Consider the following 27167-nt stretch of genomic DNA (forward strand, 5'->3'; position numbering starts at 1 on the left):
ACAGCGTGGCCAGAGACCGGGCACTGGTGGCACCGCAGGGACCACGGGCTGGGCTCCCTCTTCCCCTCTGCCCCCGAGGGGCTGTGTGAGCTCCTGGAGGTCTGTGCACCTCGGTGTCAGCTCCTGTTTTCATCCCAGCAGGCTTTAGGGAAACCTGCACTGGAATAAACCACTGCTCCAGTTTCCTCCCTCCCCAGCAAACGCTCCCCACAACTGCTCTGTGCTGCTTCTCCCCGGGCACAAACAGAACTGGTGCAGGCAGGGCACACAAGGACCTTGCCCCCTCCTTCCCTGCCAGCAAACATCCGTGTGTCAGCAGCAAAGGGCAGAGAGAAATTCCTGGAGGTAAGACCTGGCAAAGCCTGTCAGGACTGGCTGCATCCCAGGGAAAACCCTCGGCGTCCCAGGGATAGCACAGGTCCTGCTCTGGGCTCTGCAGGGGAGGGGAGATGGGCTTTCAGGGTGCCCAGAACGTGTTTTCTCTGGTGCTGAGGCATCTGCCCAGAAGAAAACCACCAGTGCCCAGTGGAGGCAACTCCCTGCAAGGCAGGAACTGGGGAGAACCTCCAGCACAAGCCTCTTCCTTGCTGAATTCCCCTGTATTAGTTCATTAGTGCTGTGATTCCCCAGGCAATAGATGCTCTAATGGCACATCGAGTCTCTCCTGCTCAACACTGCAGCCCTGCTGTCCCAAGAGTCTGACCCCCTCTTCCCTACAGGCTGCAGAGGAACTGTCCTGCTGCCTTCTTCTGGCTGGAAGAGGCTCAGGATTCCTTCTGAGAGATGCTGAGTGCTCGATGGGAGCTCCAGAGCTCTCAGCCTCATCCTGCCCTTGTCTGGTCCAGTTTTATGAGGGCTGAGCCCCCACCCAGTGAAATCCCTGGGAGCCAGGGGCTGCTCAGCTCAGCATCCCACCCACAGTGTCACAGGAGGGCTCCAGGGCTGCTGATGTCACCAAAGGGCTCCTCCCAGGGTTGTTAATGTCACCAAAGGGCTCCCAGGGCTGCTGATGTCACCAAAGGGTGTTGGTGCTCTGCTTAAAACCAGAGGGAAATGCTGCCTTTGCAGGAATTTCTAGCCCTGGGGTACAAAGCACGAGGCTGTTCCAGCCCCCTGCACCAAACAGCTCGATCAGAAGCTTTCCCAAATCTCAGAAAAACAGCTCTGGAGGCTCATCCAGTCGTGGTGCCTCACACAGTCCCCGTGCTCTGCCCCCGAGGAGGATGCCCTGGCACTGGAGGCTGCAGCAGGTCCGGGCAGAGACCACCCTTCCCCAGGCTCCAGCAGCATCCAAGGGGCCTCAGAGCAGGACTTCAAAGGGCTCCACGTGTCCTGTGCCAGATGGAGCGGGCTGGAAGTGGCTGGAAGTGGTGGATGGGGTGGTACATGTGCGACCCCACGAGGGCACAGAGCCAGAGCAGCCCCGGGGACGATTCCGAGATCAGAGCAACCCCAGTGCTGAGCTGTGCCCTCCCCTCCCCTGTGCCTTGGGGACATCCAGCACTGACCCACCATCTGCCAGCACTGCCATTCCTGCAGCCCAGCCACTGATGCCACTATTTTTGACTAAGTAAGGCAGTTCCAGGAAAAAAAAAAAACAACATAAATTGAAATCCAGGTTTAAGGCAGGACTGTTCTGGATAAATCTGCTCTCTTGTTGTCTCACAGATTTAATCAATTAGCACCACAGAAGAGGTCTGCATTTGCAGATGCTGGGGCTGATTCTCCTCACGCTGCTTCCAGTCAGGAATCAAGTCCATAAAACTACAGAGAGCAAGAGGAAAATACCAGTTCTTTTGCCCAGCACACAGCCTTCACTTGCTGGGTTTAGAACTCCTCAGCAGCCCCTGGGGTATAACCAACTTATTTATAGCTGTTTACTTACTAAACACACACAAGGGAAGGCCAAATGTCAGGGCATTGCTGCAAACTGAGCTGGGCCCTGCACATTTAGTCTGTCACACACAGGGATGCTGGGCCTGCTCTGGAGCTGGGGATGGAGCAGAGCCAACCAAGGAATGTGGATCCTGCCTGGAAGCAGGTGCTGCTTGTAACCCCCCACCCCAAACATCTGGAAGCTCATCACCTCCTGACTGTGGGGTCACCTGTCCCAGGAGTGCAGTCCCCATTTATCTGCCTGTACAGATCATCTCCTCCTTGGGCTTTAATATTTTTAGCCCTTTCACACCAGCAGCTAACAAGGAAATGTCCAGCTCAGGTGTCACACACAGAGAAGAGGTGATGGGGCTCATCCAAGGGCGGTGGGAATGTGTTCCCAGAGCACTGCCTGGGACCCCTCCACGACAGAGGCGAATCTTGGTGTCGCTGCTGCCAAGTCCTTTATCCTCCCCTTACGAAATATTCCAGGGAAATGTGTGTTTCCAGCACAGGCACTGAGGTTTTGCAGGAGGGCAGAGCACCCTCCCCATGCCTGGTGGCCTCAAGGAATGATTTTCCAGGGGCTCTGTCCTGTCTTTGTGCCAGACCCTGCTGGGAAAGCCCCAGTTGGCATCTCCCATGGGATGAAACACCTTCCAGGCTGGCTGGAGCCTGGATCCAGCAGTGTGCCAGTGCTCCCTGCCCAGCTGGGCAGGGTGGAGCAGGGTGAGCTCCCCGGGATGGAGAAGGCACAGCTGATCAGCCGTGACTCAGCGCTGCCCCGAGCGTGAGGAACGAGGGCTGACCCCGTGCCAAGGGGCAAACCCTGCTCCCGGCTGTCACCTGGCACTGCCCAGCCCACAGGAAGCACAGGTGCTCCCAGGCAGGCACAGGCAGGTCCTGCCAGGCTCACAGACCGGGGCTGGGCTTGGTCTGGCTGGCTGTGAGCAGCAGGATTTGGTCCAGGACAGGCACTTGGATATCTGGGTTGGGACGCCTGTGAAAGGGGCTGAACATAATCCAGGTGTCCAGGAGTTCTGTTTAGAGGAGGGAAAAGAGGAGCCCAGTCATGTGGAGCTGTGCCAGAGGAGGGTTAGGTTGGATCTCAGGAAGAGGTTCTTCTCCCAGAGGGTGGTTGGCACTGCCCAGGCTCCCCAGGGCAGTGGGCACGGCCCCAAGGCTGCCAGAGCTCCAGGAGGGTTTGAACAATGCCCTCAGGGACAGGGTGGGATTTTGGGGTGTCCAGGAGTTGGACTTGATGATCCTTGTGGGCCCTTTCCAACGCAGGATATTCCATGGTTTTATGGTCTCTCCGGGATGTTTGGGCACATCATCTGGGGGCCAGAAGTGACACAAGTGACACCAGGCAGCCCCCCTGCATGGAGCAGGACTGGGGGGCCCAGAGCCTGGCCCTGTGCAGGCTGTGCTCCTGCATTCCTGCTCTGGGGAGCAGGATACAAGGCATTTTTCCCTGGGTAGTGGGCAGTCAACATCATGGATAATTGCAGGAGCCTTTTCCTGGAGAAGGGGCTTTTCCCCTTGTGCCCCGTGTCCCTCTTGGATCCCTTCCCGGCTCTTTTCTCCAGCCCTCAGCTCCTTGGCTGTCCTGTCCCCCTGCTCCAGGCACAGGCAGGTTGTCCCCGGGTTCCGAGGTGATCGCGGGAGTTTTTGGAAAATGCTTCCACCTCGTGGTCCTCTGGAGGAACGACTGCCTGGGAAACGCCGGGCTGCTCCCCTGAAACACGGAGAGACGCAGAACCCGGGCCGTGCTGCCCTCTCTGCTCGCTCCGGTGCCAGGCTGAGCCGGGGCATCCCTCTGCTCAGCCCTGGCACTGCCCCGGCGCTGCTGCATCCAGGGACGGGCGCGGGCGCATCCCGGGGGACAAGCACGGGCTGTCCCCGGGGCTGAGGAGGAGTTAAAGCACCCCGTGGTCTGTTCAAACCCAGTCCTCCCAGTGCTCCCAGCCCACGTGTGCTCACAGAGCTCAGCCCCGGGGACCGGAGCTGCTGAACCGGTTCTGCCGGGGGACAGCACCGCCACTCCTGGGTCCCCTCCAAACGCTGCCTGTGCAGGCAGGTGGGGTGGGGAAGGAGTGGAACGGCCTTGAGTGCACGGTGGGAAGCACCAGGCACCTTGGTACTGCACCAGGCAGCCTTCCCTGGCTGGGAAATGCTGCAGGGGGGGGGGATCACGGCCGGGGGGGGGGGGAGGGGTCCCTGTCCCTGTCCTGCTTCTGCCACCAGCACGGTCTGAAACGCTGAGAAAGGCGCTTCTGCTGCACTCTGGGAGATCCCTGATCTCCAGCACTCCAGGAAAAAAAACATCAGCTTTCCCACAGATCTCCTGCTAGGACATAGAGTTTTTCACAGAATCACAGAATCCTCAAATACTTTGGGTTGGAAGGGACCTTGGAGACCACCCAGTGCCACCCCCTGTCATGGTTCCACTGTCCCAGGCTGCTCCAACCTGGCCTTGGACACTTCCAGGGATGGGGCAGCCACAGCTTCTCTGGGCAACCTGTGCCAGGGCCTTCCCACCCTCCCAGGGAGGAATTCCTTCCCAATATCTCATCTAAACCTCCCTTCCTTCAGCTTAAAGCCATTAAAGCTGTTCTGGCTGGGTTTTGTGCAGGATCAGGATGAAACACCCGCAGTTTTTGTCCCAGGCCACAACTGTTACACTTCACATTAAAGGTTTTTAAGACAAATGATCCCTCTCTTGCAATTCTCAGGCGACGTCTCGTTTCTCCACAAACAGCCTCCTGCCCCTGCTGGCAGGTGGATTTTGGAGAAACCACTTAAAAACCTGGCAGAGCTTTCTTTCCCCACATGCTGCTACAGGAACCAGGTGGGCCTTTGTGAGAACACTGGGATTTAGGGCAGCTGAAACATCCCCAAGGATGGATTAACTGTCCCTCCTTTCTGCCCTCCGTGGAGCTCAGCAAGTGCTAGAGAAATCCAGCTCAGAATGTGTATTTTAGAGGATGTAAACCCTCTTTTACAAGCAGTTTTCTCAACATTCACTGCAGCCGAGCTGTCCTGCAGCTTGCAAGGCTGTGAACCCCCTGCAGGAAGGGATGTTCTGCTCACCTGTGCCTGTCCAGCAGCAAACACAACCTGACCACATCCCTGATCCTGTGAGCATCACATTTCCCCCCACACACACACACACTCCAGCTTTGCAGGAACTCACCACCCTGCTCATCCAAGTGCTGGGGTGACCTGTCCCTCGGGAGCAGCACCAGAAATCCCTATTTGGCAGCAGTTCTCCGTTTTCCTGGGGGTTTGCCAGGTCACCAAGGTGTTTAACTCCAGCCAGCAGTGCCCCAGGTCCAGAGGTGCTGCCGAAATCTTCATCCTGTGCATCAAACAAATGGTGAAGTCCTCAGTTCCCACACAGATAATGGGATGCTCTTGCAGCCTCGGGGTCTACTGAGGAATAAAACACATAGAAGGAATTCCCTGCTGTCCCAAGGATCCCCTCTGCCCAAACAGAGGTGAGTGAGTGTTTGCTGGGCATGAGTAAGACTCAGCTTTGTTTTGTAACAGTGGTGGTGTAAAGTGATTATGTTTTTAGTAGTTTTTGCTTTTATTAAAAACCAAAGTCCACGAAGGTGGCAAATCCATTTGTGCAAAACACACCGGGATTGTTCCCTCTAGCGCCAGGGAGAGGAGCAGAGTGCCATGGCAATGCTGCAGTGGGGTGGCAGAGCGGGGTCAGAGGTGGGCAGTGCCCTCAAACCCTCACTGAGGCGGCAGCTGCTTCCCCACAACCAGGAAAGGGGCTCCCCATCCCTGATCCTGTGGAGACTCTGCACAGAAGTGACATCCCTGCTGTCACAGCCAGCACCACACGCAGCAGAAACCTTTCAGAAGACACAACCAGGCTGCTCGTGTCCCATTTGTGCTCACACAATCCCTGACCCAGCCTCAGCTTGAACAGTCTGCGGAGTGAAAGCCGTTCCCGGGAGGAATTGGGAATTAATGCAGCAGAGTGAGCAAACCTGCAAAGCACAATACATGTGCTTGGAAATGGTGGTACCCCAGGGACACAGCGTGGCTCCTTGTCATCACACAGGGCTGGACTAATTTCTCGTGTCGTAAAGGACCTCAAATTTTGCAAGAAAAGTGGTTTTGGTTGCAGTGGAAGCTTTGCCAGCGGGGCTTGAGTGAAACTCGGCGGCTCCACTTGTGTTTGCAGAGAGCCTGGGGGAGCAGCCCTGCACAAACGCTGGATTCTCCCGCTGCCACCGCTTTAGACATTCAGCTTTCACCCGGCAAGATCCATCCTGCGCGGGGCCGGCAGGTAACAGGTAGGCAGGGTTTGAAGAAGGCTTATAGCCGGCTTCCTTTTCCCGGGAACACAACGCGGGGAGAGAGGCATCTTTAAAGGCAGGACACGGCCCCTGCTCTCCTGGCCGGGGCTCAAGAGAAGATCGCTCCCCGTTAATGAGAAGGAAGTCGGGAGCGGCGGGATCGGGAAGCGCTTTGTTCAGCCCATACGGCCAGTTGGCACGTCGGGACCTACCGGGGGTTAATCAAAAGGCGGTGAGAAACCTGCCAGTCGCCATACGAGCCGCCGTCCCGAGGAAATTAAAAAATCAGGCACCATATGCCGCGCGGGCCCCGGGAGGAGGGAGCGGAGCGTCGGGAGCGGCGTCCGCATCTGCCCGGGGCGGGTGCGCTCCGGGCCGGCAGGGAGGGAGGGAGGGAGGGGGGTCCGGCACCTTCTGCCCCCGCCCTGCCGGGCAAGGACAGCGCCGGGGAAATGAGGGGAGCCGAGGGGAAGGATGACACATGTTCAGCCCGGCCCAGTGGCAGAGCAGCCGGCGAGGCAGAGCCAATGGCTGCTTTTCATGCTCAGTGAGTCCGTCCACCTCCACCCCCCCCTCCCCGAGTCCTTAAGTTGCAGCTTTTAACTACCTCGGTGTTCAAAGCAAATATGATGCTCAGCGTGAACAGAAGGAAGAGCCTGCTGACAGGTAGACAGCATGGACACTGATCCCGGCAGGGCCGGCTGCTGAGAGAGGTACGTGCTTTCCAAGGCAGGGATCCGAAAGCAATCACATTTGGGATGCAAACTCGGAGCAGACTTTAATTTTCCAGCAGGGGGAATATGGAAATCTGGCTCGCTCGAAATGATTCATCCCCCCTCCCTCCCCGTTCCCACCACCGCCACCTCCCCTCCCCCTGCGTCCTCTCCCCATCCCTCCCGGCACAAACGCTTGGCCGCAGCCTCTCCATCCTTCTGTTGGGGGTCCTGGTGCTCCCCGCTAAAATCGAGAGCGGAGGTTTAAGCGGGACCTGGGGACGGGGTGGTCCCCGCGGGGTGGGTGGGCTCGGGAGCCGGGACACGGGCAGGTCGCCTCATGCCAGAGGCTGAGCGGGGATCCCGGCTGGCAAAAACCATCCCTGGGGAGCCGGCAGTGCCCGGCCCAGCTCACGGGAGGCTCCCGAACGGCCGCTTTTCCCTGACAAGTGTCAGGCACCCGGCGCTCCCAGCGGAGGGAGGGGAGGGCCGGGGGGAGCAGCGGAGCAGGGCCGTGGCAGAGTTAAGCTCCCCTCTCCAAGGGCTTTGTGCTCAAAGACGACCCTGACCCAGCGTTAATCTCACCCATGTCCCCTGCCCTGAACTGGTCTGGAGAGGGGAGGGGGAGGCCTGGCCTAAGGATGTCTTTTCCAGACACTGTTGCTGGTTGTGTGAGCTCAGGTTGTGTTTGCTGATTCGGGGGAGACCCTCTCGTTTGTCTGGAGTGTGTCCGACCTCTGCGTGGCTGTTGCAGACAGAGGGTCCCCCCACACGTCTGGGTGGCACCTCTGGGGAGGCAGAGGGAGGTGGGGGTGACACTGGTGTGACAAAGCCCCTCGTCTGGTGGCAGAGGAAAGTGGCTTCTCTCGCGTTGCCGTGTGGGAGGTGTCGGGACTTGCCGCTCCCGGGATTTCTGTGCAATTCCTTCTCACGTTTATAAACACAGAGCTGTTTTCTCAGGCACGTCCAGGAGAATTAAAAAGGGGGGAGTTGTGGGGGCTAGCAGGATCTCCCTGCCTCCTGGGTAGCTTGGAAGAACTTCGATGGGCTTGAGAAGAAGAGGGGAGCCGTGGTGTGCATCCCCTGAGCTCGGCTTTGCTCTGCCCCACCCCGGGGATGGACACAGGGCAGGGTCCTGAGCCAGGGCTGCTCTCAGCGGCCCCGTTTCCCATTTCCACCCTCCGTGCTGTTGGAGCTGATTCCTGTGTCTGTGCGAGTATAAACGCTGTCGAACAAATCCTTCCTGGCGGTGATGCCATCAGGTGGCGCTTGGGAATAGGCAGCGTCGCTGTGGGAGTCTGGAGAGGGAACACTTGTTGCTGTGAGCTGCACATTGACAGGGCACGGGGAGACGGGGCACCCAGAGCCCCTGGGAGCTGCACAGGGAAGAGAGAACAGGCAGATGGGACACCCAGAGCCACTGTGAGCTGCACAGGGAACAGGAAACAGGGAGATGGGACACCCAAAGCCACTGTGAGCTGCACAGGGAACAGGGAACAAGGAGATGGGACACCCAGAGCCCCTTGGAGCTGCACAGGGAATAGGGAACAGGGAGATGGGACACTCAAAGCCCCTGGGAGCTGCACATGGCACTGGGAACAGGGAGATGGGACACCCAGAGCCACTGGTCACCCAAGGCCACAGCTCTGGAGGTGACACCGAAAAAGAGGAAAGACTTTCTGCAGGTGCTGGGAGGGAGGTGGGGATGGGAGCATGAGCGTGGAAAGCTTTTCCTCTCAAAGCTTTTCCTCTCTGCAAAGGTTGTTTTTAATTATAGACTATTTCAGGTTTAGGGATGTCTGGCGTGTGACTTCAGCCCTGTCACCTCCGAGGCTTTGCTCACAGGGATGGCTCTGTCACAGTGTGACACGGGTCTCTGAGGGAGGCTGCCCAAGGTAAAAGTTTCTGTGCAGTCTGGAGAGCTCTTGGACTCTCGGGAACACTTTTATGGTCAGCCAGATGTGTTCAGGGCAGAGCAGAGTGTTCCCCTGTTGTCTCATAAACCCGCTGCTCCTGTGTGGGGCTGCCCCAAACTGGCCTGAGCCATCCTGAAGGGCTGATTAGAACTGGGCTTAGGGAACCACCCATCCCAGGGCACAGAGTTCACCAGGAGGGCCCACACTCAGCAAGGTCCTGTGCAAAGCAGCCAGGAATGGCTGTGGGTACACCCAGTGGGGCACAGTGCTGTCCAAACTCATCTGGTCCACCCCAAATCCCACCTGCATCGGCCCCGGGGCTTGGGGGCTGTTTCTTTAGAGAGCTGCTCATCACTTCCAGGGTCAGAGAGGGTTTGCCACCCCCCCCCCAGGGCCGACACAGCCCAGAGCACAGCCCAACCCTCCTTCCCCTCAAGGATAACCCTCCCACTGACTTCAAAGCCAAGGCAGCTTGGGAGGACAAAGAGGAGCATTGTGACTGACAGCGCTTGGGGACACCGCGCACGAGTTGTTTGCGGAGATCCCAAATCCAAGAGCATTTTTGCAGCTCAGCTTAAGTGTGCAGAGAGCAGGCAGAGAGCCGAGGAGGAAAAGAGCTGCTCGAACTAAAGTAAGAGCATCCACATGGGGGTTTGCATCCAGATTCACTCCATTAAATCCGACGCAACTTCCACACGGAGACGAAAAGCTCAGGTGCAATCCCAGCTCGGAGGCTGCGCCGGGAACGGGGACCCGGGCGCAAGAGGCTTCAGCAGCAGCTGAACCAGCGCCTTTGGGTGCCCTCGGCGTGGTGCAAGGCACGGGACGAGGTTGATCCTGGCTCGGCTCCCGCGGCTCTCCCGCCTGCCCGTCGTGCCGGGCGGCTCATCCCGGGGGTGGGAGCGGCCGCAGGGCTCCCTCTGGAGCTCTCGGCGTTCGCAGCCCCGGCTCCGGCACAAGGGAGCACGTCCCCTGTTAATCAGCATTTAATTAAAGGACATGCTGACATTTGGAAACCAGAAACAAGTCTCCTGTGTGGGCTGCCTCTCTCTGCCGCTCGCCTCTTCTCTGAATCACTCCCTGACATTTTGCCAGATTAGGATGTGACTCTCTCTCTCTCTCTTTCTCTCTCTCTCTCTCGCTCCTTCCTTATAAAAATAAATTGAAAAGGAGAGGCAAAGCCAGCGCTGCTCCTGAGGGAGAGGACACAGGGGACGGGGATTCGCTGGGGAAAAGCTCCCGTTATTCCTGGTCCTACAAAGACCCTGATGTGGGGCAGGACAGGGATGCTGAGGCGGGGGGTACTCACCGTGTGCCCGCGGGGCAACTGGTTCTGCCTCTCCAAAACCACTCGGAGAGCCCGGTCCCACGGCAGCCCGGGGGACGGCGCTGAAGGAATCCCAGGCGGGAGGTGTGGGTGCTCGGCAGGGAAACAGGGAGTCCCTTGGAGACTTGGAGAGCCGTGGGTGGGGCAGGAGGGAAGGACGGGGATGGGGAGACCCTTGGAATGACCCCGCTCCCAGCATCACTCTGGGCGCCAGGTTAGGGGCAGGGGGGTGAACCCTGGCTGGCAGCACACGGGGACGGGACAGGCGGGCTGAAGGGCCCCTCTTCCCACGGACCCCCAGGCAGGACCCACCTTTTCCCTCAAGTTTCCACTCACCGGCCACCACCCCGCAGTGAAGCCCCCCCTGTGCCCGTCACATCCCCCCCGTGTGCCCTCCTGTGCACACCCGGTGAGCCCGGCATGGACCCCACATGTCACCCCCCGCGTGTCCCTGTGTCCCCCCATGTACCCCCCCTGGGAATCCGCCCCGTGTCCCCCGCGTGTCCTCCCGTGTCCCCCCCTGTGTAACCCACATGTACCCCCCTTGTACACCCCGTGTGTCCCCCCCGTGACCCCCCGTTCACTCTGTGCGTGTCCCACCCCCCAGTGCCACCCCCCCGTCCCCCCATCGCGGGGCCGGGGGTCCCTTCCCCTCCCGGCCCTGGGGCGGGGGGTCCCCCGGCTCGTCCCTCCACCCACCCCCGCAGGGTCCCACCGTGGTGTGTCCCCCCCCCCTCCTCCCGCACCTTCTGCCGCGCTGAAACGGGGCCAGCGAGTCTGTTTATCTGCTCGCCCATTCCCGAGCTGGGAAATGCAAACAGCAGCGAGCGCCGGGGGAAGGGGGGGATTGGGGGGAACCCTCACCGTTCGCTTCCCCTCGGCTGCTCATTTCAACCTTCTTTCAAGCAGAAATTACTCACATTAATCAGGAGTGGGAATGTGTTTGCAGCCCTGCAGATTTGGCAGCGCGGAATCAAATTCCATCAGTAGCAGCAGGAGGACGGGAGCCTGTATCTGCTGTGCACAGCCTAATAGAGCCATTGCCGGGGGAAATTGGATCCGAGAGCTCCCCTAAATTAATCTACCCTTTAAAAAAATGCCAGGAGATCTACATGACAAATGAGCGTTTGCAACGGAAACAGATGCAAACACCCCGCGCATCCCATCGGGCTGGAGCTGCCCCGGGGCCGGCAGCTGCGGGGGGAGAGGGACCCAAAAAACCTCCAGGAACTGGGTCCCTGGACCTGCAATCCGGGTGGGGAGAGCTGCGGGAACAGCAGAGAGGAGCAAAACTCTTTAACAGATCATTAAAGGCTCACGGAAAGGAAGGGAGGGGTTTTTGTCCCAAATCTGGGTTCTTTCACCCAATGTGCAAGAAGCTGATCCACACACGGGGTTGAGGTGTTTGATTTATTCACAGGTCTCTGCAGAAAGGGGTGCTGGGGGGTCACCCAAACTCTGCAATAATCACAGAACAGTTTGGGTTGGAAGGGACCTTAAAGATCACCCTGTTCCACCCCCTGCCACGGGCAGGGACACCTTCCACTAGCCCAGGTTGCTCCAACCTGGCCTTGGACACTTCCAGGGATGGGGCAGCCACAGCTTCTCTGGGCAACCTCTGCCAGGGCCTCCCCACCCTCCCAGGGAAGAATTCCTTCCCTATATCTGACCTAAATTTCCCCTCTGTCAGTTTGAACCCCTTACTCTTTGTCCTGCCACTCCAGTTCTTGAGGAACAGACCCTCCCCATCTTCTTTACAGCCCCTTCAGGTGCTGTGAGGTCTCCACACAACCTTCTCTTCTCCAGGCTGAACAGCCCCAGCTCTCTCAGACCCTCTCCTGCTCCCCACGGCCGGGATCAGTGCTGGGAGCTCAGAGCCATCCCCAGCACGGGCAGAGGTGCCATGGGGCAGCCAGGAGAAGCCCAGCGAGGCAGAGCCAGGGCTGTGGGGCAGCAGCAGGTGCTGCCAGGCTGCTCCCACCACCATCCCACCGTGGCAGGGGGGAGATCAGGGCAGGGGGGGGTTCCCGGGGTCCTGGCTCCGTGCCGGGGGTTGGGGCGCAGCTGCCACGGCTCCTCTGCTGTAATAGAGCTGCTGCTGCTGCTGCTCCAAGGTGATTGCTGCTTTATTGGCTTATTTTTAGTCGTGTGGCCGCGTTGGGAGCAAGATGGATGGGGCTTGTCTTGCCTTGGGAGAGACTTTTGTTGCAGCAGGAGCCCGGGCACGAGGCGGGAGCGACTGCTCTGAGAGCTGCCTTGGAAACGGGGGGAGTGAAGCTCCCCGGGGCAGAGAGGAGCTCTCCAGCTCCCCATTCCTGCCCCAGGAAGGGTCTGTAGGGTGGGCATAGAGGGGCCAGGCCGGGTATGTGGGCTGCTTGATGCTGGGCAGTTACCTCCAATGGAGGACCTCCAGTTGTGGGGGGTCCTACAGACACATAGAAAAATCCAAGGACCCGCGTGGTGGTCAGGGGCTTGTCTGCCCTGAGGGTCTCCCATTCCAGGGGTCTGTCTTCTCACAGTCAGACAGCAGGAATGCTGCTGGGCTCACCTCCAGGAGATGCTGATCCCTGGAGGGGAGGGCAGTGCCCTGCTCTGTGTCCCAGCTCCGGGTGCGAGTTGGGTTTGCAGCCCAAGCGGAGTTGTGTGGTTGCAACTGGGAAAATAAATCTTTCCCTGGCGATTTTTGCTCCCTGATTAGATGTGCTGCCATGGGGTTTTGTTGCAGGAGGTCTGTTCTGTTGCCTACAGAAAAATCCAGGGCCAAGTGTTGGGGTTTTATGGTGGTGGGAAAGCGAAAACACCCAGGGAGCTGGATGAGGAAGAGTGTGACCTCGTTTAAAGGATCAGGAGTGTGTGGACAGTGTGTGGCAATAATTGGGTGTCTCTGTGTCCCCCCCAGTCTCATGGGGATGGGTGCTGCCCAGGGAGCAGAGCCTGAGCACCCAAGCTCGTGTCCCCTGGTCCCGTGGCTGCTCCTGGAGTGGTGGGAACTGTGGCCAGCGAGGCCACAGGGAATATTGATTGGTTTTCCAGTGTAACCTGACAGAGCCTATTCTGCTGATGTAATGAAGATGGATGATCCCATCCTCCCTCACTGGTGCTTTGGGGAAAGGGAAAATTATTTTCTGAATCCTGGAGGGATGTGCCAGAGTCCTCCTGTACCTCAGCTCATTTCCACAGCTCTTGCTGGTTTTCTCTGCTTTCCATCCTCATGGTTCTCTGCCTTCCCGTGCCCCAGCACTGCACTGTCTCATCCCACCACATGGATCTGGGGCTCAGGCTGGGGAGCAGCTGAGCCTGGTCCAGACCATGAGGGGTGCAGACCTTGCTGCTGGGATGAGCTGGGAGAGGCCTTGTTGCAGGTGGAATTCCTTTTCCCGTGGTGGAAAGCTCTCCCACAGGGCCTCACCACAGCCAGAGTCACGATCCAGCCTCTCTCCACATCTCATCTCTCCCTCCTCCTCTGCCTTTGCTCCGTTCCTCCTCTTCTTCCTTTGCTTCCCCCACCAGTGTCCGCTTGCACGTGCGTCTCCTCCTCGGGGCTGAAGCAGCCCAGCAGCCCTGGGCACCCCAGCTGCCAGCCCAGCTTGCTGCAAACACATCCCACCTCCCACACACGGGCAGATCTCCCACTGGGAAGCCCAATTCCCGAGCCCAGAGCCTCATCTCTGGACCTGTTCAATGCCAAGTGAGGTTGATGAGCTCCTTCCACAGCCTGACCTGAGCGTTTGGGAAAGTGCAGCCTGACCAGCAGTGATGAATCCACCTCTCTACTGTGACACCAGGCTCAAGCACTGACGTGGCACAAGGCACTTATGTACAGTCATAAAAGTGATTTAAAATTGGACAGGGGTTTAAAAGAAAAAAAAACAAACCCCAAGCTCACCTATTCTCGGGTCTGTATTTCTCTCGTAGCCTTTACCCTTCAGGTTTCATGTTTTCAGGCTTTTCTCACCAAACAGCACAGTTGGAAATGCTCCAGTGTTTTTCTATCAGAGCTGAGAATCCTCCAGAATCACGGGGCTGTGGGAAGAAAAAGAAGCACCAACTGCTGGAATGCACGAGGTGTGATCTCCAGAGCCGCCAGCACCTCTGCAAAGGAACCATCCCTGCTTCAGGAATCTTGCTGTCCTCTGTCAGATCCAAACCCCAGTGGCTTCACAGACCTGGCATTCCAGGCACCTCCCTCACTTCCAGCTGAGCATCCATCCCGGGAAAACACCCTGTCGTGGAGCAAAGATTCCCAGGGATGCAGAGCCCCAGTGATAACCACAGCCCACGGGTTAAAACTCAGAGCCTGTTGAGGCTGTTTTTGGGTGGGATCTCTGGCATTCCAGCCAAGTTCTACGAGGGGATGAATAAATTCTTGTAAAACCGAGGGGAAATAATCCTGTAGCAAACACGTGGCACCTTTTCAGCCTCATGAGTCCACTTGGATATTCATGGCAGGGCAATTACTCTTTTTCCCAGCTCAGGGAACTAATTTCCCAAGTAGCACAACTCCACCACCAGAGGAGAGCTGGTCATGGCATTAGGGAGGAGGGGAAACCACAGTGCTCGGTGATTTTGAAGTAAATACTTTAAAAATAAGGCACCCCAAGCACCTGCAAACAAGGTATGAACACAACGAAGAACCTTTTTGGTGGCATTTTTGTAGTGGGGTCATTTTGGGGAAGAGCTTTGGAGGGTCCAGGTTGCCGGGAGCACATCCACGTGTTCCACAGCCACCTTTTCCTCCTGCTCCCAGCAGACAACTTCAGCCAAACATCTGGCAAAGCTGTGGCCCGTGGCAAGCCAGGCTGACAGTTCCTGGGAGATCAACCCCCCCGAGCACCATTCCTTGGTGGGAGCTCACTCACAAAGGCAAGAAACGGAAGCAAATCTTACATGACACATTTATTTTTGTCATCTATTTATTAGCTCAGAGCAAAAGTCCTGCTGCGCTGCATTCTGGGGATTATGCAAATGAGGGACATCAAGACAATTAAAAAAAAAAAAAAGCCCAAGTGAGCACAATGTCAGAGCTGGAGCAGATGCTGAGGGGCAGCACAGCCCTCCCTGACCGCTCCTGGCCTGCTCCAGATCCAACATATCATCCCATCCAAACCCTCCCCGTGTGGACAACCCAGCCAAGCAGCTCATTAGGCCCAGCAGTTAACGAGGTGCCCAACACACCTTCCAGGGTGTTGCCCTCATCTGTAGCCCCCAAGGATGTGCAGGATGGACCCTGCTGTGAACTCATCCCGTCACAGCTCTCACCTCGATCGCTGCGGCCAAAATTAACAGTTAAAATTGGATTTAAGGGGTCGTTTAGGGGGCTGCCCACAGGGCAGAGAGCAGAGAGGCTCCTTGTCCCCCCAAAAGGGCCCTCCTGTGTCCCCAGGGGGGAGCAGCCCCGGTGGAAGGTGAGGTAATGCCGTGCTCATGCCGGGTCGGGCGCTGCCACGGGAGGAGGATCTGGCGCCCAAGCCTGGCTAAATCCCCACTGAATCACCCGTTGTTACACTGACAGCTCGGGATTTAGGAGAGCTAAAGTGGATGGGTAGCAATGAGCTGGGGGAGGAAAAGAGGAAAAAAAAAAAAAGGTCCCAAATCCGACTTGTCTTTGCTTTGCTTTGCCAAGCCCCGGAGGACTCGGGATGTGTGTTTGGGATTTAATCCTGTCTGAACCCCTCTAGTTTGAGACAGAGGTGGAGGGAGAGCTTAAGGCGGCTGAAGTGCATGTCGAGAGCTGCTCCCAAGGACAGCTCCTGCCCCGGCTGCTCCTGGAAGCGGGAAAACGCTTCCCGAAAGCCTGTGGAAGAGCACAGGCAGGCTGGCGCTGGGAGACAGGCAAAGGCGCAGGGAACAGCCAGGGAAACCCGCTCGCATCCCCACTCCGCTAATTACACTCATTAGGGAAGGAATGCTGCCTCCGATTTCGAGCTCCACCAGCTATTTTTAATCCCCCTGCCTGCTGAAAGCGCGCACCGGAGACCTCGGGTGGGTTTTTTTTTGGTTTTCTGGGTTTTTTTTTCTTTTCTTGCTAGAGACGGAGATTTCTCCTCCCAGGTCAGAGGCTCTTTTGTGTCTGCTCGGCTGGGAGACGGGGCCGGAGACAAAGCAGGAAGGGAGAAAGAGGGAGAGAGGCGAGCCGGCATCCCTGGCCCGGGGAGCGGGATGCGCGGAGCGCCGTGCGGGGAATGGGAAGCTGGAAGGGGATGCAGAGGAGGTGCGCGGCTCCGGTGGGGAGAGATAATTTATGCACAACCTCAGCTCGGGGTTGCGGGCGGCCGTCCCCAGCCGGCGTGGGAGGGAGGGAGGCCTCTCCCCATCGCCCCTTCACCCGCCTCCTCCCGCCCCGCAGCCACACACAGCCACACAATCCCCTCACAATTAGGAAGACACCTATTCAGCACTGCTCCGGCATCGCTGGGCTTTTGTTCCTTCTCTTCTCCGCTGGCAAAGCTCTCTCTCCCTTCCCTCCGCTCGGCTCTGAGCAGCGCCCGGCGGTTCCTTAAGTTGCTTTTTTCATAATCTCCACCAAAGAATCGCCGGAGTCCCGCGGTTGAGGCTGCAGGAGGAGAGAGGAGGAGGAGGAGGAGGGGGAGGCCAGAAAAAAAAAAAAAAAGGAGGAAAAAAAGTAAGACGGCTTTTTTTTTTTTTCTCTCTCTCTCTTTTCTTTGTCTGGAGTGTTGCCTGGAGGAGTTGTGTGTGTGAGGGTGAGCGGGAGCACTGGCTGGGATGGGATCGGCGAGGAGCACATGCGAACCACCCGCAGGCACCTGCACCCCCCTGCTCCGGGAGTGTTACCTGCGCAGCATCCCCGGGGATGCCTCTCTAGGAGCATCCCAGAGCAACCCGAGCCCTTTATCCCTTGATGGCATGTGTTGGAAACGCGTTTGTGCATGTGGATGTGCAGATTCGAGAATGTTTGCGGTGCTGTAGCTGAGGGGTGGCACTGGCTTGCTGTAGTTCTGTTCTTGTGGATGTAGCGGATTAGCTGGGAAAATTTAAATTCTCTTTGCTTTAAGTGAGAATAATCACCAACTTGTCAAAATTCATCCCTACGTGAAGGTTTGTGAGGGTGTGTGTGTATATATTCATGTATATTTGCATTACTTATGTTGACACAGAATTACATGCAACACATGTTAACGTTCTTATCGGCTAAATTACACGTGAGCTCATTAACTGTTGGATTCCAATGTTGGGATGAGTGTTCCTGTGTATGAATATGTGTTTGTGTAATGATAGATGACATCAGATACGTAAAACTTGTCGTACATGGTAAGTTTTTTTGTCTTACCCCAGTGGCAGCCGTGTGAGGGGGGCGGGTTGTAGGACCGGGGTGTGTGTGTGTGTGCAAACACTTTGGCATTGTTTAGATCGGGTATAAAACCCGCGGATCAGCTCCTGTCTGCAGGCAAAGAGAAACTCCGCCTGGTGCAGAGGTGCATTTGGGTTTTTGAAGGGCAAAGAGCGGATTTGTGCCTTGCTGAACCTCCCCGAACCCTGCGAGGAGGTGCCGGGGTGGTCGGCGGAGCCGGGTGTGCCGCGGAGCTGCACCCGAGCAACCCTTCCCCTCCCTGGCTGCAAACTTGCGGCTCCGACAGCAGCGCTGGCATTGGACACATGGAGAGGGAGGCTCTCCGGGTCCTCTCCGATGAGGTAATCCCAAAGAAAAGATAAGGGAAGTGGTGCATGTGTTAACCTGAGCGGTGATGTCAGCGAGGGGAAAGGAGATTATTTACTCGGAGGGAGGAATTGCCTTGATTTCGGTGTCTGATTCCCGCCGTTATTCCAGGAGTGCCGGGGTACCCACGCCAGGGCGAGGGGGTCCTGAGGGCTGGGGAGGGGTCTGGGGAGCCCAGATGGGTCGCAGTGGCTCGTGCAGTGATTTCAGCACTGTGTGTGTGTGTGTGTGTGCCAGTCCTGCTGCACTCACGTGTCTGGACTGCGATAGCCCGTTAAGGAGGAGGAGGATTTTCCTCTGCCAGAAGCTTCAGTGACAGAGAGGAGAGGGGAAGGTGGCAGAGCCTCCAGACCCCCCTCCAAGGAGCGGGCTGGGGGTGCCCAGAGGTGCCCAAGTGATGTCCCCTCCCGGTTTTTGCAGATGTCTGTGTGTCACCAGGGAGTGGTGGCAGACCTTCAGCAGCAGGGCTGGGTGGGACCAGGGCTGGGATGGCTCCAGGCAGGGGGAACAGGCTCAGGTACAGCCTTGGGACACCTTCACACAGCGTTTGTGGGGCTGGTTTTCCCTCCAGGTGTGGCTGTGCCTTGTGGGGGGAGCGATGGGACCCCGGTGCCCTGCCCAGCGGGGTGAGAGCAGTGGAGGAAACGCCTCCAAAGAGGAAAAGAGGCACTTTTCTCCAGCAGAATTTCTCCTCGTGCTAATGGATGTCACATTAAGGCACGAGCCTGCAATGACTTGTCAGCAGAACATGATAAATGGTTGGAAACAGGGACCAGCAGGGCCGGGAGCAGCCGAAACACAAATCTTTCATGTTTGTCTCACCTTGGGCCTGACACCCAGGATGCATCCATGATGCTCCCACCCCCCTCTCCAGCTGTACAACCTGCCCCTAGGACGTTCCCTCTCCAGGGGCTGATCCATGTGCTGTGTCCTATTCCAGTCCCACATTTCCCACACACGGTGCCCTCGCCCGCTGCCTGTTGCACTGAGCTGCAGAGGAAGGTCTGTGCTCCAGGCTCAGCCTGGGGTTGGCACTCAGGATCTTCCCCACAGCCAGGGGAGAGCCAAACCAAGAGCCAGCTTGGTCAAGGTCCTCCAAAACCCAGGATGCAAAACTGTGCAAGGCTTAACCCCCCTCTGCCTCACACTGGTGCAGGATGGCAGCTCCCACGGGGGTAAGACCATCAACCCCCCCAGTGTCCATCCCAGTCATCCCAGCTTTGCTAATCCTCCCTTGGCCTGCAATGGGGAGCATCAGCAGGGACACACGGGCAGGGTCCCCTCAGCCCCACAGCTGCCACCTCTCCCTGCCCCAGAGGCCTCCCTCGTGCATCCACAGGGCAATTCCCAGTGGGAAGCACACCAGTGCTGCAGCCAGGCAGGGTTGCACAGGATGGAATATCTGCCAGGAATCCCCTGTTGAGTCAGGGGGGCTCTGGGGGTCAGGGCAGCTGCTCGGCAAGTACAGGGGTCACAGTCTGGTCCTCGGTGGGCACAGTTAAACCCTCTTAAAGGGTTAAATCCTCTTCGAGCCCAGTGCAAAGCCATGGTGTGAGTTCCAGATGAGCACTGGCAGCTGTCCCTGCTCCTGTCCCAGGAGAGAGCTGGGGCTGGGGCTGTTTGAGCTCGGGCATGTGATGGTGAAGTCACATGAAAGGGGGTTTGGGGGCTGCTCTGTGAGGGGGTGGAAAGGGCACCTTAGCAGGGCCCCTTCCCCCAGCACAGCCTGTCATTTATGGACTCAACCTCGACTGATGGTGGTGGGAGATGGGTTGATCTCTTTTTCTTCCCAAGCTTGTGCCTTGGGTGATGTCTCTGAAGTCACTGGACTCACCTGAGACAGGTTTGAGCCCTTGGAAGTGTCTCCCAGCCCTTGGAAGTGTCTCTGGAGCTGAGGTGGCCACTCTGGTGATGCTCATCCTGCCCTCGCTTTTTACCTCTGGACAAGTGACCTCACACCCTCACAGAGCTCTTCCCTCACCTTCCCCCTCTCATTCCTCCATCTTTTTGTTCCCTCTGCTCTGGTTGTTTCTGATCACTGAACCCTTCAGATGGTCTTTCTCTTCTCCCAAAGTCCAAGCTGCTGGAGAACCGAGAGGAGCAGTGCTCACCCTTCTCCCCTCACCCTCCTCCTCTTCACCAGGGACCAGCCTCTGAGGCATGTGGGACGGCTCAGCTGGAGTCCCCAAATTCCTGTCAGAGCCAGGCCATTGATCCCCCCATCCCTGCCAGAGCCAGGCTATTGATCCCCCCATCCCTGTCTGAACCAGACCATTGATCCCCCCATCCCTGCTAGAACCAAACCATTGATTCCCCCATCCCTGACAGAACCAGGCCATTGATCCCCCCATCCCTGCCTGAACCAGACCATTGATCCCCCCATCCCTGCCTGAACCACACCATTGATCTCCCCATCCCTGCCAGAGCCAGGCCATTGATCCCCTCATCTCTGCCTGAACCAGAGTATTGATCCCCCATCCTTGCCAGAGCCAAACCATTGATCCCCCCATCCCTGCCTGAACCAGACCATTGATCCCCCCATCCCTGCCTGAACCACACCATTGATCCCCCCATCCCTGCCAGAGCCAGGCCATCCCTCACCAGCCCTGTGGCTGCTCCAGCAAATCGAGACAAACTTCCCCCCTCCCGTCCCCAGCTCCTGCAGCGTCTCCTGCCTCCCAGCCCAGACTTAATTACAGCTGGGGCTGCGGGAGCTGAAATATCTGTGCCCAGGAATGTGCTGAAAGGCCCGGGAGGATCTTGTTAGCGAGTGACTTACCTGGATTCCCGAGCTGAGCTCGCCCTCCCTTAATGGGCTCTGTGGCAAAGCGATGGTGAGAGTGTGCAGGGACAGATCTGGGTCATTACCTCGCCCCTTCCCTCCCTGCCCCTCTCATCCCTCCACCTGGAAATAAACCCATAGGAGCCAGGGATGCTCTGCGATGTGCAGAGGGGTTTGGGGTTCAGCAGCATCACGTGGGCTGTGACCCAGGACACAGAGCTTGGGATCCTGGGGGGTCTCTCCGAGGATGGTTGGGTTCTGGTGCAGGTTTGCAGAGCACAAAATGAATTTATTCTGAATATTTTCAGCGAGCTGAGAAACAAAATCACTTAGGGTTGCAGAATATTGTGTTTCATCCAGAGAAAAAAACCTTTCGTTACATTTCCAGGCACCTAAAAAAAGTAATTTGGGTAAGAAGGAAGGAGAGCTGGAAGTGGCAATGCTGTTCCAGATGGAAAAGTGGGAAGGAAAGGTTGCAGCTTCTCAGAGCTGCTTTTGTACCTGCTACAAACTGATTGGATTTGCAAAATATTCCTTCTGGCTCTGAGTTGTCCCAGTGGGAACATTTCTGCTCACTAAAGAGACCTCAGGCACCCATGGAACAGTCAGTGCTGCGGGAGCCTGGTGCGTGGGCAGCCCTGGGCACCTCAACAGCCCCTGTTTTCATAGACAAGTCCATGACTTAGGGAAAGCCTGGCCCTGGAGTGCCCACTGGAAGAGGAAAACACCTCTCCTGGGCTGCCAGGGTGTCGGGGAGCAATGCCTGCACTCCTGGAATGTGTGGATTCAGAGGGGTGGCTGAGCATCCCTGCGGGAATAAAGCAAAGTGCTAAAGTAGCCAGAAATGAAAAGATTCCTTTTCTCTCCTTAAAACAAATCCCTCTGGATTCTGTGCTTTGGAAGGAGCGTGTGATTGCGTGTGCACCTGGAAAATGAGGAGGATTTTGGCCCTTCCTGTGGGTTTCCCATGCCTGTGGTGCCTCCTGGAGAAGGGAGCTGGGCTCTGCCTGTGCTGCTGGGATGCTGCTGTGGCTGCAAACGTGGATTTATGGAGCACATCTCCCTGGAATGCCTCGATAAAAGGTGCTGGAGATGGTGTGGTCTCATCTGCAGCTCTGGGGAGCTGCAGGGAAGCAGATTGGTGCTGCTTTCCTGAGCCTTACGGGTGTGCTGAGGGATCAGGGGGGGTTGCTCAGCTTACCTGGCCTCCCCTTTTTATAGCCTGGAAGATTTATGGGGCATTCTGGAGAGACTTGGGTTATATCTGTGTTGTTAAGGCAGCTATCAGTAGAAAATCAGGTGATGAGAAAGCTGATTAAAATCCATAAATAACCCCAGTATCACCCTATCCATGGGATGTACAAGTGGCAGACAACGTGCACCTTCAGCACCACTACAACAAATGCTCTGGAGCCTCTTTTTTCCCTGGTAGATGTTTCTATAAAGCCAAAAAGTCCAACCATAACGACTTGGAGAACAAGGTAAAGGCTGGGAAATGACATTGTTACAATGACAAATATTCTCTGAATCCCCAATTCATGATCCTGGGCGCCTTATAAATGTGATTAGTAGATGCAATCTCGCTGTGCTGGAGCCAGTTGTCAAGACAGCTTGAAAATGGATCATTGCCCGACTCTGACTTCAACTGGTCCCCAAGTTCTGAGAGTTAATGTTTAAAAACTAACCAGGAGTTGGGGTCTGCACACCCTGCCCCGGGGCACGAACCAGCCTGTGGCTGGGGAGGGGGGAACTGCGGGTGATCCCCTAAAACAAAGGCTAAAACAACCCTAAAACACCCCCCAAAACAACCTTCTTGGGACGCAAATAGTGTGGATCTATGTGGAAAAAACCCTTTAGGTGTTCCCGGCTAGGTCAGCCTCCATTCTGGAGTATCTGTCCATCTGTCTGTCCATCTGTCCATCCGTCCTTTCCATTTCACTCGTTGGGGTTTGTTATTTCCCTCCCACCTCACGGCAGGGATGGAGCAGCCCTGGACAGCCTCTGCACATGTCTCAGCTCCCCCCACACCTGAGGCACGGGCAGGGAGCTGGGAAAGGAGGGAAGGAGCCCCGGGAGAAGGGGAAGCAGCACCGAGAGCCCTCGGCTCTGGGGAGGCTTCTTCCTGTGCTCTGATTTTGGGTCCCCTCACTTTGGACACTGTCACATGGGCACCCCAGGGGCCTGGCTGCTCCACAGGCAATTCCCACACGTGCCTCTCTGGGTGCTGTGGGACCCACCAGGCACTGGGTTTTCTGCAAATGAGCCAAAAAAGGCAGGAGAGTGAGATTTCCAAAGGCACTCAAGTGCTTGTGGGCAGCTGGGACGGTTGCAGGCAGGTTGTCAGAGCATCCCAGTGTCCCCCCAGGGCTGGCAAAAACCAGGATAAGCCCCAAGTGCCCCTGGCTCCCCTGGGAGTGAGGCAGTTACTTTGCTGGAGGCAGCAAAGCCCTGTTTAAGGCATCGATCTAAGTGCTGTGAGTCTCTGAGGTGCGTCCGATTCCTTCACCCAGGATTTCCTGGAGCATCCCAATGGGAACGTGGTTTCAGAGCAAGCTCGTGCTGTTCAAGCTTTGGCGTTTTTGGGGCAGCCTGGTTGGGGTGAAGGCCGTGGGGACACGGGGAGAGAGTCCCCAAAGTCACACCCACCTTCCCAACCTGCCCAAACAGCCCCCGCCCGCCCCAGAGCAGCTCCCGGGACCAACGGCACAGGGGGGAGGCTTTGAGCGTATCCAAGATACAGCGGATTTGGGCACCCTGTCAAATGTTCTCATTGTCTGACCCTTGTCCAGACGCCAGTAAAACCCTTTGGGAAATTCCCCCTCCACCCAGAGCACCGGCTTTAATTACAGGAGAGGAATGTGAGGCTCAGGGAGCTGCTCCTCCTGCCTCCACGCTCGGCCGAGCGCGGGACGTGTCCCCGAAGTTTGGGGTCTGGAGGGCTCGGGGTTTGGAGAGGAGAGGTAAAGGAGCATAGGGAAGGATGGGAATGGAGGTGGGCACTGGGTGCCTGATGCTGGTGGGACACTTCCCAAGCCCAGGGTGACGAGCGGGGGGCTCGTCCCCCCCCCGTCCCGCCCTGGCAGCAGTACCCGAGCAGCAGGACATGAGTAATATCCATCCCACTGGGGGAGTTAGATCAAAGGCACTGAAGTAGATACAAGAGGTTTCTGCTTCACAGACCAGAGAGGCTGCAGTTCAATAGCGCCTTTGTTACCGGCTCTCCGGAGCCAGGGATGGAGAAATACCTGACCCCCCGCTCCCTCCCTCCCCTCCCTCCTTCCCTCCCTCCCTCGCCGCGCTCCCGGCCCCTCGGTGCACAACCATCTCAAGTATGTGCCCGCGCAGAGAGGCTCGGCGGGACGCGGGGTGCTGGGGATGGCAGCGGGAGCAGCCGGAGAGGGGAGGGTTGGGGAGACCCCCCCGGAGCCCGCCGGGGCTCGGGGCGGTGGGAGTGACCACCTCGGGCACCCGCTCCCCGAGCATCCCCGCGGCGCCCGGGTTTTGCCGGCAGGGACCGGGGGAGGACAGGACGGTGCGGGCACCGCCGTCCCGAGCCCGGGGATGGCTGGCACGGGGCCCTTCCCGCGGAGAGGATGCCGCGCTGCCAAAGGTGAGGTCAGCCGTGCTCGGCCGGCGGCTCCGGGCTGTCCTCGGGTCCCCGCGGGGTGGAGTGGGGATGGTGGCTCTGGGATGGGCACGTGGCCTCCTGTTCCCGGGCTCGGAAAGGTGGCCTGGCACTGAATTGGGTGCCACCTGCTCGGGAAGGTGCCACAGGGCCGCATCCCAAAGAGCCACTGGGACAGATTTACCCCCGGAATGTGCGACGTGCAGTGAGATTGGGGCTGATCCTCAGTGCACCCCCAGGACTGAGGGGTGGGTCAGTGCTGGATACAGAGAGCAGAGACCCATGTGGGGCTGCTGGCATGTACCCCCATACCCGGGGTTTTCCCGGGAGATCTTCCCAGAGCAACACCTGCACCAAGGATGCAATGCCAGGACCAAGGAATTTTGGGATACCCGTGGAGGGGCTGGAGGGGAGCGTAGCTGTGCCACAGGTGGGGCACGTGGTGGCCTTTTTTTGCTCACCATTCATATTTGGGAGTTAAAAGAGGAAAGACCTCGGGGGGGGAAAAACCCAGTCCTGTGCTCCAGGAGTTTGGTTTGTAGGTCCAAGTCGTGTTCGCTGCTGTTACAAACCACAGCGGGCAAAATCCTCCCCACTTCCGATCCCGCTTGCTGCGCAGCTTTGGGAACACTGGATTTCCCGAGGATTCTTGCGAGGGCAGCAAGAAAGGGAGTTTCCTGCCCTCGGCAGCGGAGCTGACCTCATCAGCTCCCGGCAATTAGCAGTCACTGCTGCTGAACGAGCGCTGTCCTGGCAGGGGGAGGGAATAAAGGCCGAGGCCGGCGCTTTCCCAGGACAACCTGGGCAGTTTTGGTGCCACCCGAGAAGCTTCCCCAGGTGTGGGGAGGTGCAGGGGCTTTTCTATAGCTTAAGGTCCGTGCCCGGCTCTCGGGGGAGCTGCTGGAGCAGCTGCTCCTGTGAAGCACAGCACCTCGTCCCGAGGTGCCTCTTTTGTGGGTAACGAGAGGAAAAACTCCCCCGAAAAGGCACGGGGGGGAAGCAGCAGTGGGGGAGGTGAGCGGGAGGCGGGTTTGCAGTCAGACCTTTCTTTAGCCCTTTGTCTCAGCCGACAAAGGCGGGTCTGTTGGATGCACCTCGGCTGAGCATCCGCTGCCTCTGCGGCCTCAGCCAGGTGAGCTGTGGGGGCAGTGGGGCCACGGGGAGGGGTTTGGCTCCCACTTCTGCTGCTGAGCGACTCCGTGACTGTGGGCAAGTCCCTCTGTGGCCCCAAGGGTCAGATTTTCAAAACAGCTCCAGGGCAGGGTACAGCTACACCCCCGAGGCAAGTGTTTTCCACCCCCTCGCTTGCAAAAGGGATTTATCCCGCAGATCCCAGTGCTCCCCTTGGGAAAGGGACACTCGATCTGCAGGTGGAAATCTGTGCTGCTCCATTTGCAGCCAGGTCGACTCTCTGGTTTATAACTCAAGGTTTAGCAGGTTTTATTGTGATCCTTCAAAGCAGCACAAAAAGCTGTGCTGGGGAATAGCATGTCCTGACAGAGATGAGGTGTAGCTGTGGCCAGGACACGGGGAGAGGGAAAACAAACCATTCCACTGCTGCTCCGTGGACATCCTGCCATTCATCCTGGCCTGTGGCACGGTGCCTTTTAAGCATCACCCCTGCTGCTGTCCCTGCAGTCACAGCTCATTACAGCATCCGGAGCACAAAGGCAGGGCACAGGGTCCTCCTCCCGGGGTCAGGGCCCCGCTGAGGGGACAGACATGCCAGGCTTGGATCTCTCCTTGCTGACCCGTGGGTAACCCAGGAGAAGCCACCTCGTGATGCCACGGTGCTGAGGGGTGTTTTGGGGTGGGAACCTACCCTATTTTTGGGGTCCCCATGCAGGGAGGGAGCGGGTTGTGCTCCCGGCTGGTCACGGGGAGGGAGGACAACTTAGGCAGAAGAGTTGCTTTTTTTACCCCCCCTCTCCTTTCCCTTTTCCCTTTGCTCTTCCCAAAGACTGCTGGCTTATCCTGGGTAAGCCCTCTGCTGTGGTCTATGGCTTTTTATTCCTATGTGATTGCTTTCCCTAACTCATGTAGGGCGAAAAGCCATGGGCTACACAGAGGAGGGACTCCACCTTCCAGGCACGTCCAGGCACCCAGCGCACGGACCCCCGAGCCCCTTTTGAACCCCTCCCCTATTTCTCTGGGTAACAAACGGCCGCTGAAAGGGGGCATTGAAGCCTTGCAGGGCCTTTGCCAGGCGGGTGGGGCAGGGGGTAGGCAGACAAAGGGGGGGGTGGTGGTGAGGGGCACGGCCTTTCAGGCGCCGCCGAGGGGCTGCGAGGGCGGCGGGAGCGGCTTTTCTTTGCCGGGGAAGCTTTGGGGAAGCTTTTCTCACACGGTTCAAAGCATCCCCACCTGCATCCCCCCCACCCTGCAGAACAAAAGGGCCAAGGCAGAGACCAAGGGCACTTCCAAGGGGAAATGCCCGACCCGGCTGCCAGGGGAGGGCAGGAGCCATTGGGGTTGGGAGGTGAGGAGGGGGCTGAGGGAAGTCCTGGCACCTCCAGGCACGTCTCCCACCACGCTGTGCCCCTGCCAGGGGTGCTGGAGGCTCAGCAGAGCTTGTGCCCATGCAGCTGGCACCAGGCAGGGTCTGTCCCCGTAGCTCCCAGGAGGTCACGGCCAGGCCAGTGCCACGGGGATGTTGGAGGGGAGGTGGTGGCCAGGAGCATGTGGGAAGGACAGATTTAGTTCCACAGCAGGACTTGGCAAACTGGCGCTTTTTAAATGTGCAAAGGCAACGTCTGTGAGCACAGAAACCTGGCAGGGCTGGGCTGGATCCAGGGGGTGGGTGAGAAGGGTGCAGATCCCACTGCCATGGACCCCATTCCTACAGATCCCATCACCACAGACCCCATTCCTCCAGATCCCATCACCATAGACCCCATTCCTGCAGATCCCATCACCACAGACCCCATTCCTGCAG

At 57.9% G+C, this 27167-nt stretch overlaps 2 long non-coding RNA genes across 2 annotated transcripts in view; one reads left to right on the top strand and one right to left on the bottom strand.

The window, feature by feature from the left end:
• Positions 1-6661: 6661 nt before the first annotated feature.
• LOC113973350 overlaps positions 6662-27167 on the top strand; it is a 30390-nt gene continuing 9884 nt past the window's right edge. Inside the window, exon 1 of the long non-coding RNA XR_003536196.1 lies at positions 6662-6907. This is a non-coding gene — a long non-coding RNA (uncharacterized LOC113973350). The remainder of the gene's footprint in view (positions 6908-27167) is intronic.
• On the bottom strand, positions 7576-11270 carry LOC113973351. The gene is made up of 3 exons (XR_003536197.1): positions 11071-11270; positions 10133-10212; positions 7576-8205 (listed from the first exon to the last, which is right to left on the bottom strand). It is a non-coding gene; the product is annotated as an uncharacterized LOC113973351 (long non-coding RNA).

Source organism: Neopelma chrysocephalum, unplaced genomic scaffold, assembly GCF_003984885.1.
Source record: "Neopelma chrysocephalum unplaced genomic scaffold, ASM398488v2 Primary Assembly neopelma1_100, whole genome shotgun sequence".
Classification (NCBI taxonomy): domain Eukaryota; kingdom Metazoa; phylum Chordata; class Aves; order Passeriformes; family Pipridae; genus Neopelma; species Neopelma chrysocephalum.